The 8,959-nt window shown below is 33.7% G+C and overlaps 1 non-coding gene across 1 annotated transcript; it reads left to right on the forward strand.

Moving 5' to 3' along the window:
- The first annotated feature begins 1,106 nt into the window (after window positions 1–1,106).
- Window positions 1,107–1,239, forward strand: LOC119045213 (small nucleolar RNA SNORA66). Its single transcript, XR_005081751.2, has one exon. It is a non-coding gene; the product is annotated as a small nucleolar RNA SNORA66 (small nucleolar RNA).
- The last annotated feature ends 7,720 nt before the right edge of the window (window positions 1,240–8,959 follow it).

Below are 8,959 nucleotides of genomic sequence, written 5' to 3' on the forward strand. Positions count from 1 at the left end.
AAACATGAATCTCTGATCTTCCTATTTCTGATGTCCGTTTTGTGTTACTTTACAAATCAGTTTGAAATTAGATGTAAGCAACATAATCGAGAAATGTAATTTATTAAGCCATTGTTTAGTTACAGTAACGCAGATGATTTTTAGGTACATGATTTATATTCAGTAAAAATAGTTCAAAAGAATAAAGATTATATATCTCCATTTTGTTAACTCAATAGTTCAACTATTACAACTGGAATGTGTTAAACTTTAATCCATTTAGCAGTGCAAATCATATTTGCACATAGTAATTTTGTGGACATACTCATTGCTGACAGTATAGATAAATAGAATAACAGAATATTAATTTTATTTTTTTCTAACCTAAAATTTCACCTGCAATGATAGCCTCTGATTTACTGCCATAGATACTTAATGTGATTTTTCTGAGTTCAAATATAATTTACAGTGTCATGGAATCTTAATCACCAATTTCATTCAATCATTATATTTGTTAATAGATTCTAATACAACTGTTTTTTTAGGTATTTTTTCATTGACATTGTAAATATTTTCTTTTTAAGATACATAGGGGAAGCAAGTATAAAGCAGATAAAAATGAAGGTAACTTGAATCTTGAAGTGAACAATTAAACACCTTTTCATTTGTGGGCACTTTTCAATCTTCGAAATGCAGAAGAGTCTTACTGGCTTGAAGAGTCAGAAGATAAAATTTAGGTTGCACGAGGAGCTGGAAATTATAGAGAGAATTTTCAGAAAAGAGAGAGACAGAGAGGAGCTCCAAAATCTGTGCATAAAGTCCATTCAAACACCCGACAGACCTTCAATGTAGGCATATACTGGGAAGTCTCCAGGAACAACATATGGAAGGCTCAAATCATTGAACAGAGTTCAACTCTTGCCCATCTCAGAGTTTGAGCCTGCAAAGGTAAACTGCCTACAACAACAAAATCAACATTGCTCAGAGGAAGAAAACACAATCCAGGGTCTTTAACAACATAATGTCTACTAAAGAATCAAAATGTATTAGATATGAAATGATGAAATGTGATTCTTGTTAGAGAGGACCAGCAGTTAATAGAATCAACCCCCCAAAAGGCCCACATAGTGCAGACTCGATCACTAATTCTGCATGATGTTGCAGAAGTAAAGGGAACCAGGTTTGCTAAAGTAATTGTGGTGATAGAAATGTATTGGCCTCCGAAGCTACTGAGGCGGTCCATTTTATCCTAGAACAGTGTAAAAAAAATGACCCATATAATGAAATTAGCAATCAAAGATCAACTATTAGACATATGGTCAAATAAACAAAAACTGTGCTCATAATAAATACACTAATAGGAAGTGTCAGAAGGTAAATAGAAATTTGTTTGCTTGTTTGTTTGTTCATTTAAAAGACCAGATAGAAAGCTTAGAAAAGAAAACCCAAAACCTGAAATGGAAAATTCAGTGGATGGGTTTAATAGGAGATCTGGAAAGGACAGAAAGTTTTCACTGAATTTGAAGTTACATCAATAGCAATTACTAAGTCAGGAGGACAGGAAGAAAACATACTGAAAAATCAAAAGAGAGACTCAGTGACCAGGACAATATTAAGTGGTCTAAGATTCAGGTAATTGGTGATTTAAAAATACTAGAGTAAGAGAATGAGGAAGAAAAACATGGCCAATTTTTAAATAAAGTTTGTAAGTTGTATTCAGTTATAGACTCATGAGGTCAAGGAAACCCAAAGCAGAATAATACAAAGGAAAACAAGCTTAGACACATAGCCAAACTGCTGAAAACCAAACATAAAGAGAAAACTTGAAAGGAGACAAAAAACAAAAGTCAACACATTGCATACAGGGAAGCAATAAATATGAATAATGACTAAATTCTCACCAATGGAGGCTAAATGTCATATTTAAATTGTCGAAAGGAAAAAATCATTTAACTCAGAATTCTATAGACAGTGAAAATACCCTTCAAAAATAAAGTTGTGTCTGTGTTTTTTTTTTAAATTTTTGCAGTCACTTGACATGAAGTAGATCAATGTGAGTAACAAATCATGGACCTTATATATAGGAAGGAATCTGAGTGTTGGTAATGTAGTCAAATTGTTCATAATTCTCTTATTTAGCACAAAACTAAATCTCACAGGACCCTTTTCTAGATTTTTTTCCTTTAAACAATCAGAGTTAGATCAAATGTATAGTGTTTATTGTTTTAACTGGAATAAAAGTAAAAGAAATGAAGCTGAAATAAAGGCATTCTTTAAACACAAACCTGCAATAGAAAAAAATGCTGAAAGTATTATATTTCCTCAACCTGAAGAGAAATTACAGCATAAAACCCCACATGCTAAAGATAAAATGAAGAGCAACAGAGAAGGTGCTCTGCACAAATAGCAAATGTAAAGGACTACTTTTTCATATCATATATTTCACTTTAGTAAATTTATTTAATAGACCTGTGGCTGTTAGAATGAAAATATAAAGGTAATTGTGGGTTTTATACAAATGTCGTAGAAACCTATAAAATAACCAAAACAAAAACACCAGTACATGTAAATAGAATAATAAAGGTGTGAGTTTCTTAGACTTTTTGTGAAATAGTAAAATATTATGTGAATTTTGACTGTGATAACTGAAAGATGTGTACAGTAATCTCAAGATCAATCACTAAAATAGCAAAAGAGATATAATTAGAATGTCAATATTGGACACAAAATGAAATCTTTAAAAATAGGCCATCTGCCCTGGCTGATGTGGCTCGGTGATTGGGTGCCAGCCTGAGAACCAAAGAGTCACCAGTTCAATTCCTGGTCAGGGCATGTGCCTGGACTGTGGGCCAGGTCCCCAGTTGGGAGCATGTGAGAGGCAACCACACATTGATGTTTCTTTCCCTCTCTTTCTCCCTTCCTTCTCTTCTGTCTAAAATAAATAAATAAAATATTTTTTAAAAGAGGAATTGCTTAAGTGTTTTATTGTATGTCAAAATCTGTTAGATTAAAATAAAAATGAAAAATGTAATATTCCAGAAGATTATAAATGTCAAAAAGTCAAAGTAAAAGCCAGCCCTTTGGTTTTGAATAGCTACTCTCCATAATACTTGGAGCAAGTTGGCTATTTCACAGAATAGTGAGAATCCCTGGAAATGCCAGTATATAATGTTTCAGTAGAAGCATAGGAAAAACATAAGTTTTAAATCAAATATAAAGGATTTAAATTTTGAATGTGCAGTATCATTATTATTGCTTGATCATAATGCATGACCAAGCATCATGACTAGAATTTCCACATGACTCTTACTGACAGCAGATCTTGGAAATGTCTCATTTTTCTTGGAAGCACACCTTGATTTTCTAAACATTAATAGAGAACAAAGATGCAGATCATTGTAAGGTTCAATCATCTATTGCACTTAAAAATCCCACATGGTTGTGGGAAGAAAAGACAAATAATTGAGTGAGTCTCATGTTGGATGACGTGATGGACAACATGGAAGACAAGTTAGAACAGGTTAAATTCTAAAGTGATGTTTCAAAATACCTAGGCATTTTAACTAATCATCATTATAAAAGTTAACATGAGAAGCTAGTCTATATTCAGATACCTTCTAATACTTAACAATCACATGATGTTTGAATGCTATATTAGACTATAGTAATGAAGACTATATGAAAACATCTAACATGTTTTTTCATTGTCCCTAGTCTTTGGTATATTGAAAAGCACTCCAGCTTCACTAGAAAACCTAATTAACTTAATTTGTATGGCTAAAAATAGTAGAGCTTTTGTTTTTTAAAATCTAACTTGTACACAACTGAAAGTTGCTCTTCTTTCTTTATTATTGAAATTATTGGGGTGACACTGGTTTGCAAAATCACACAGATTTCACATGTACAACTTAATAAAACATCATCTGCATCCTGCATCATGTGCCCATCACCCAAATCAAGTCTCTTTCTGTCTCCATTTATCCCCCTTGACCACCTCCACCTCCGCCTACCCCCTTTCTTTCTGGCTGTCATCATACTGTTGTCTGTGTATATGTGTTATGTATATGTATTTTGGCTAATCCCTTCACCTTCTTTCATTCATTCCTCCCCACCTTCTTCTCTCTGACAGCTGTCAGTCTGTTCCGTATATCCACGCTTCTGCTTATATTTTCTTTGTCAGTGTACTTTGTTCTCTAGATTCCACATATAAGTGAGATCTTATGGTACTTGTCTTACTCTAACTGGCTTATTTCACTTAGTATAAAAATCTCCAGGTCCATCCATGATGTCACAAACGGAAAGATCTCCGAGTTTTTATGGCCGAGTAGCATTCCATTGTGTAAATGTGTCACCAGCTACTGATGGGCACTTGGGCTGTTTCCAGGTTTTGACTATTGTAAATTATGTTGCAATGAACATAGGTATAAAGTTTCCTTAAAAAATTAAAACAGGCCCTGGCTGGTGTAGCTCAGTGGATTGAGCGCAGGCCTGCGAACCAGGCAATCCCGGTTCGATCCCAGTCAGGGCACATACTAGGGTTGCAGGCAGGTTCCCTGCAGGCCAGTTCCCAGCAGGGGACGCATGAAAGGCAACCATACATTGATGTTTCTCTCCCTCTCTCCTTTCCTTCCCCTCTAAAGATAAATAAATAAAATCTTTAAAAAAAAATTAAAACAGAACTGCCTTTTGACTCAGTGATCCCAATTCTAGTAATACATCCTAAGATACCTGAAACACTCTTCTTTTTTATATCCTTATAAACTTAGAACATGCTTTCAAAAAAATATTCAGTCATGGCTTGTTTCAAATTTATGTTTCTTCATTCCTTTCTGAAGCACACCCCAAATCCTTGGAGATTCAATACCTCTAAGGTTTGCATTTGAAAACCTCAACAGCCCAAGTCTCAACTTCTGTAACTGTTATTCCTTCACATCCCTCATTTATTCTACCCTCCTTGGTCTCTTTTTCAGATACTTTTGCTTCATGTCCTTAAAATGCAACTAGTTTTTCAACTCAAATCATCCCCCCAGAGCTTCCTTCAACAAAGACATATAGAGGTACCTAGGATTATTATGGAAGACATTTTAATAAACAGGACAGGCTCAAGACCTTTTATTTTTACTAGGGCTGCATCTGAAGAGGCCATGTAAACCCTTACTGGAGACAGTTCTGTGGAAAAGGGGGAAAAATTAAGCCCCCAAGTCAAACAAATAGAAACTATCCAAAAAATGTAACATATAAATTAGATTAGAACAAAATAGATAAATTAGGTTTGAACATAAAAATGTAGCAGAAAATACTACTTAAAAAATTTCTATGCAATGCTGAAATAAAGATTGAAAACACAACATTCAGTATAACATTTCTTGACCCATATGAGGAAAAAATATATATGTATGTATATATATATATATGTATACATATATACCCTTATATATAGATAAGGTTTAATGATGTATAAAGTATTTTCACATAGGTTATATTCTTTTTCACGTGCCCCAACCACGAAACACCTGGCCACCAACATAGGCATCAAGCAGGGATGGACTAAAGACTGTACATCTGCTTTGCCCGCAACTGATATATGAGCAACAGTACCAATCACATGTCTCTTTGCCCATTGCCAGGGGGTATTTCATAACTTAATATGAAATAAGTTAGTGCTCTTAGCCACAAAGAATACCAAAATAAAATCATTTCACAATTATGAGACTTTTATACAATCTAATCCACAGATGAGCCTATGCTTTGCTAGATTTTAAAAAAATCCTTAAATTAATCCTTAAATTGAAAGCTGATAATCAAATTGTATTCTAGTGATGGAGTGCTTTGTTTGTACATAAAGTTTATTTTTTATTAAATTTCTATATGTATGGCATACTACTTTTACTTCCAGGCCTCATTCAAAACATAATCCATTTGTTTAAAATACCTTCTGTAACACTTAAAATAAATCTCTCTCCATTCTAATATAACAACAGCCATCCATTTGCTAAAATAAATATTTTCCTAAACAAAATCAATTTTTCAACCACTATAAAAGACACCAATATGTTAGGGCAATGCATCATCATAATGATAAACAAATTACTGTCCTTGGTAAATTCAATGAACATTTAAAGAGGACTGAAGCCAAATAGAAATTACTAATAGAGATAAAGCACTAAGTTAGCAATGTCATTTGAAATTGAATATTTGCCTTTAATAGGCATATCCACCTTCTATATTTTTAAGAAAGACACATTAGGCACCATTTAATACTCCAAGGGAAAACCTTTAAGGAGTTTAATAAAATATGATTTGTCATACCTAGCTTTATTGTGAATATTTATCATGAAATGTTAACATCATGCTTTAAAATAATCACAACAATAAAATAGAGTATATTGCTCTGTCAACACACATTTATTCAGCAACTGTAATGTGTAAAGCCTTATCAAAGTCTATTCTAGATCTCAAATCTGAATGAAGTTTCTTCTGTTTACCTCCAAACAAGTTCTTCATAATGTTTTAGAATAGCAAAAACTATTAAGTTGGTAATCAAGAGATTTTCTTCTTTTTAAAATGTATTATTGAAGTATATTGCAACACATAAAAGGACATATTACATAAGTTTTCATCTCAATAAATCTTCACCAAGTTACAGCCATAGGAACAACCCAGATTAAGAACCAGAGCATTACTTACATACATCCCAGAAGCTCCTCATTCCCCCACCAGTCATTCCGTCTCCCCGAGTAACTATTATCCTTCCTCTACCAGAATAAATAAGCTTTTCCCTGATTTTGCACTTTATGTGATAGAATCAGACATGGGTTCTTTTGTTCATTGGATTTTTCCAACATTGTTTGTGGGATTCATCCACATGGCTGCATGTCATTATATATCATTCATTTTCATTGCTGTACAGAATTCCTTTAGGAAAAATTTCTATGTATTCCTCTTTGGTGGAAATTTGAATGGTTACAGTTTGAGACTATTGTAAGTAGTGATACTAAAAATAGTTGTGCATATCCCTTGGTGAATATATATTGAATAAGTATATAACTAACAATGGAACTACTAGGTCATATATTATTATTAATTTGTAAATATAGTTTCAAAACTGAAAAATGGGGAAAAACCAGAGTAGTAAAAAAAGCACTTAAAAGCCCACTTTTCAAAAGATAAAGTAAGAACTTAGAAGGACATAATGCTAACCTATTTCTTACCACATTTACTAATCTGCTATGTATTTATATAAACTTTTTCTGTATTATGTGGAATTAATAAAGGCAGGACAACCACTAAAAGTGACTGTCAGGAGTGAAACTGTACCATGTGTAGAGTGAGAATGTTAATATGCATTTCAAAACTACCTCATCAACAATGTACAGGCAATATTTCTGACCACATCACACTAACCGAACTAAGAAGCATACAATGCAAGATGGGAGGCCACTGCTACCTTTACCAGTAGATAGGCAACAGCACAAGAACTGAGTTTATTGACATTTTAAGGTATGTTCAATGATCTCATAATTTGAATCCCACTCAGTTTTGATCACTGACAGATATAGCAAAGTTTTAGAATTTTGCAGGTATTTATCATACAAGTATCTGAATGAATGAATGCACACCTGATTCAAATTCTAGAATATACACATCACCAAAAAAAATCCTTAAATTCATCATCTTTAATTTTCTCAGTTTGCATCCGTTTTCAAAGTTTTTAAAAAACATCTAAATCTACTTAGCGCTACCTCTTCATATAAAGAAATAGATCCATTTTAACAATGAAATCCTTAAAAAACAAACACACTTTCTTTTCTGATAGCCAATTAAATATTTTTGAATATTTCTACCACTTTAAGTATAGAATGGCCCCATCATCCTCCTTCTATTTAAATCTTGACTAAACAGTAGCTGTTCTTAGAACCTTACTTAGTTCTCTTATTTCTCCCTCTTCCTCATTTTTCTCTACTCTGAAATTTCCTGAAGCTTTTGAAATAGTAAAAGAAAATAGAAGATATCATACTTTTTAATTTTAGACCAAAATGTAGACATTTTGAAGCATCATGTTTTAGAGAAATTATTATATTTTACAAATGGTCAATTCCTCCAAAGTACCCTTAAAATGTCTCATTGTCTAAGGTCCCCTGTGTCTCTTTCTCCTGAAGTTGCCTGCACATGGAAATCTTACTTTTAAAAAAGTATATTTTCTTTTACATTCAAATTTATTGAGTGCTTACATATGCCACATCCTAACACAAGTGCTTTCTATGTATAGATTCATTTAATTCTCACTCCCCCCAAAAAGAAGAAAAGTTAGCAAATAAATATTATTATTGTGGTTGATTTTCTTGTTTAATAAATAAAGGAAAAAAGGCATAGTGAGGTCAAATAACTTTCCAAAGACCATGCACTATCAAATGCAGAAGCCAGGATCTGATCCCACACAGAGTAGAAACATTTACCTGCTTAACCACCATGCCCTGCTGTCTCCTAGATCTGTGTATATGAGGTCTGTCTGGAAAAAGTCCAGCCATTGTTAACATAATGAGAACAGTTTGCACACCATCAATGTAACCTGGCAGCCAAGGAGAGTGGACTGGAATGCCCATGCGTGAACAATGATGACTTCACTGTACTGGTCAGTGGGGGGCGGTAAATGCCACTGAGTGAGCATGAGCACTGTGTGGCTATCACATTCAAAATGACTGAGCAAGTAGAGCAATGAATCTGCATCAAATTTTGCATTAAGTTTAGACCTTCCCCCACAGAAACTATTCAAATAATTCAGAAGGCTGCAGCTATGAGCAACTGGTGACTGGCAGCTTCATCACGACAATGCACCCACACATGCATCATGTCTTCTGAAGAGTTTTTTGGCTGAGCATCAAATCACCAAGGCAACTCAGCCCACCTATAGCCCAGATTTGGTGCCCTACAACTTATGGCTTTCCCCAAAACTAAAATCACCTTTGAAAGGGAAGAGATT

The sequence above is a fragment of the Artibeus jamaicensis genome, unplaced genomic scaffold (genome assembly GCF_021234435.1).
Source record: "Artibeus jamaicensis isolate MK-2021 breed Jamaican fruit bat unplaced genomic scaffold, CSHL_Jam_final scaffold_1283, whole genome shotgun sequence".
In the NCBI taxonomy this organism is placed as follows: domain Eukaryota; kingdom Metazoa; phylum Chordata; class Mammalia; order Chiroptera; family Phyllostomidae; genus Artibeus; species Artibeus jamaicensis.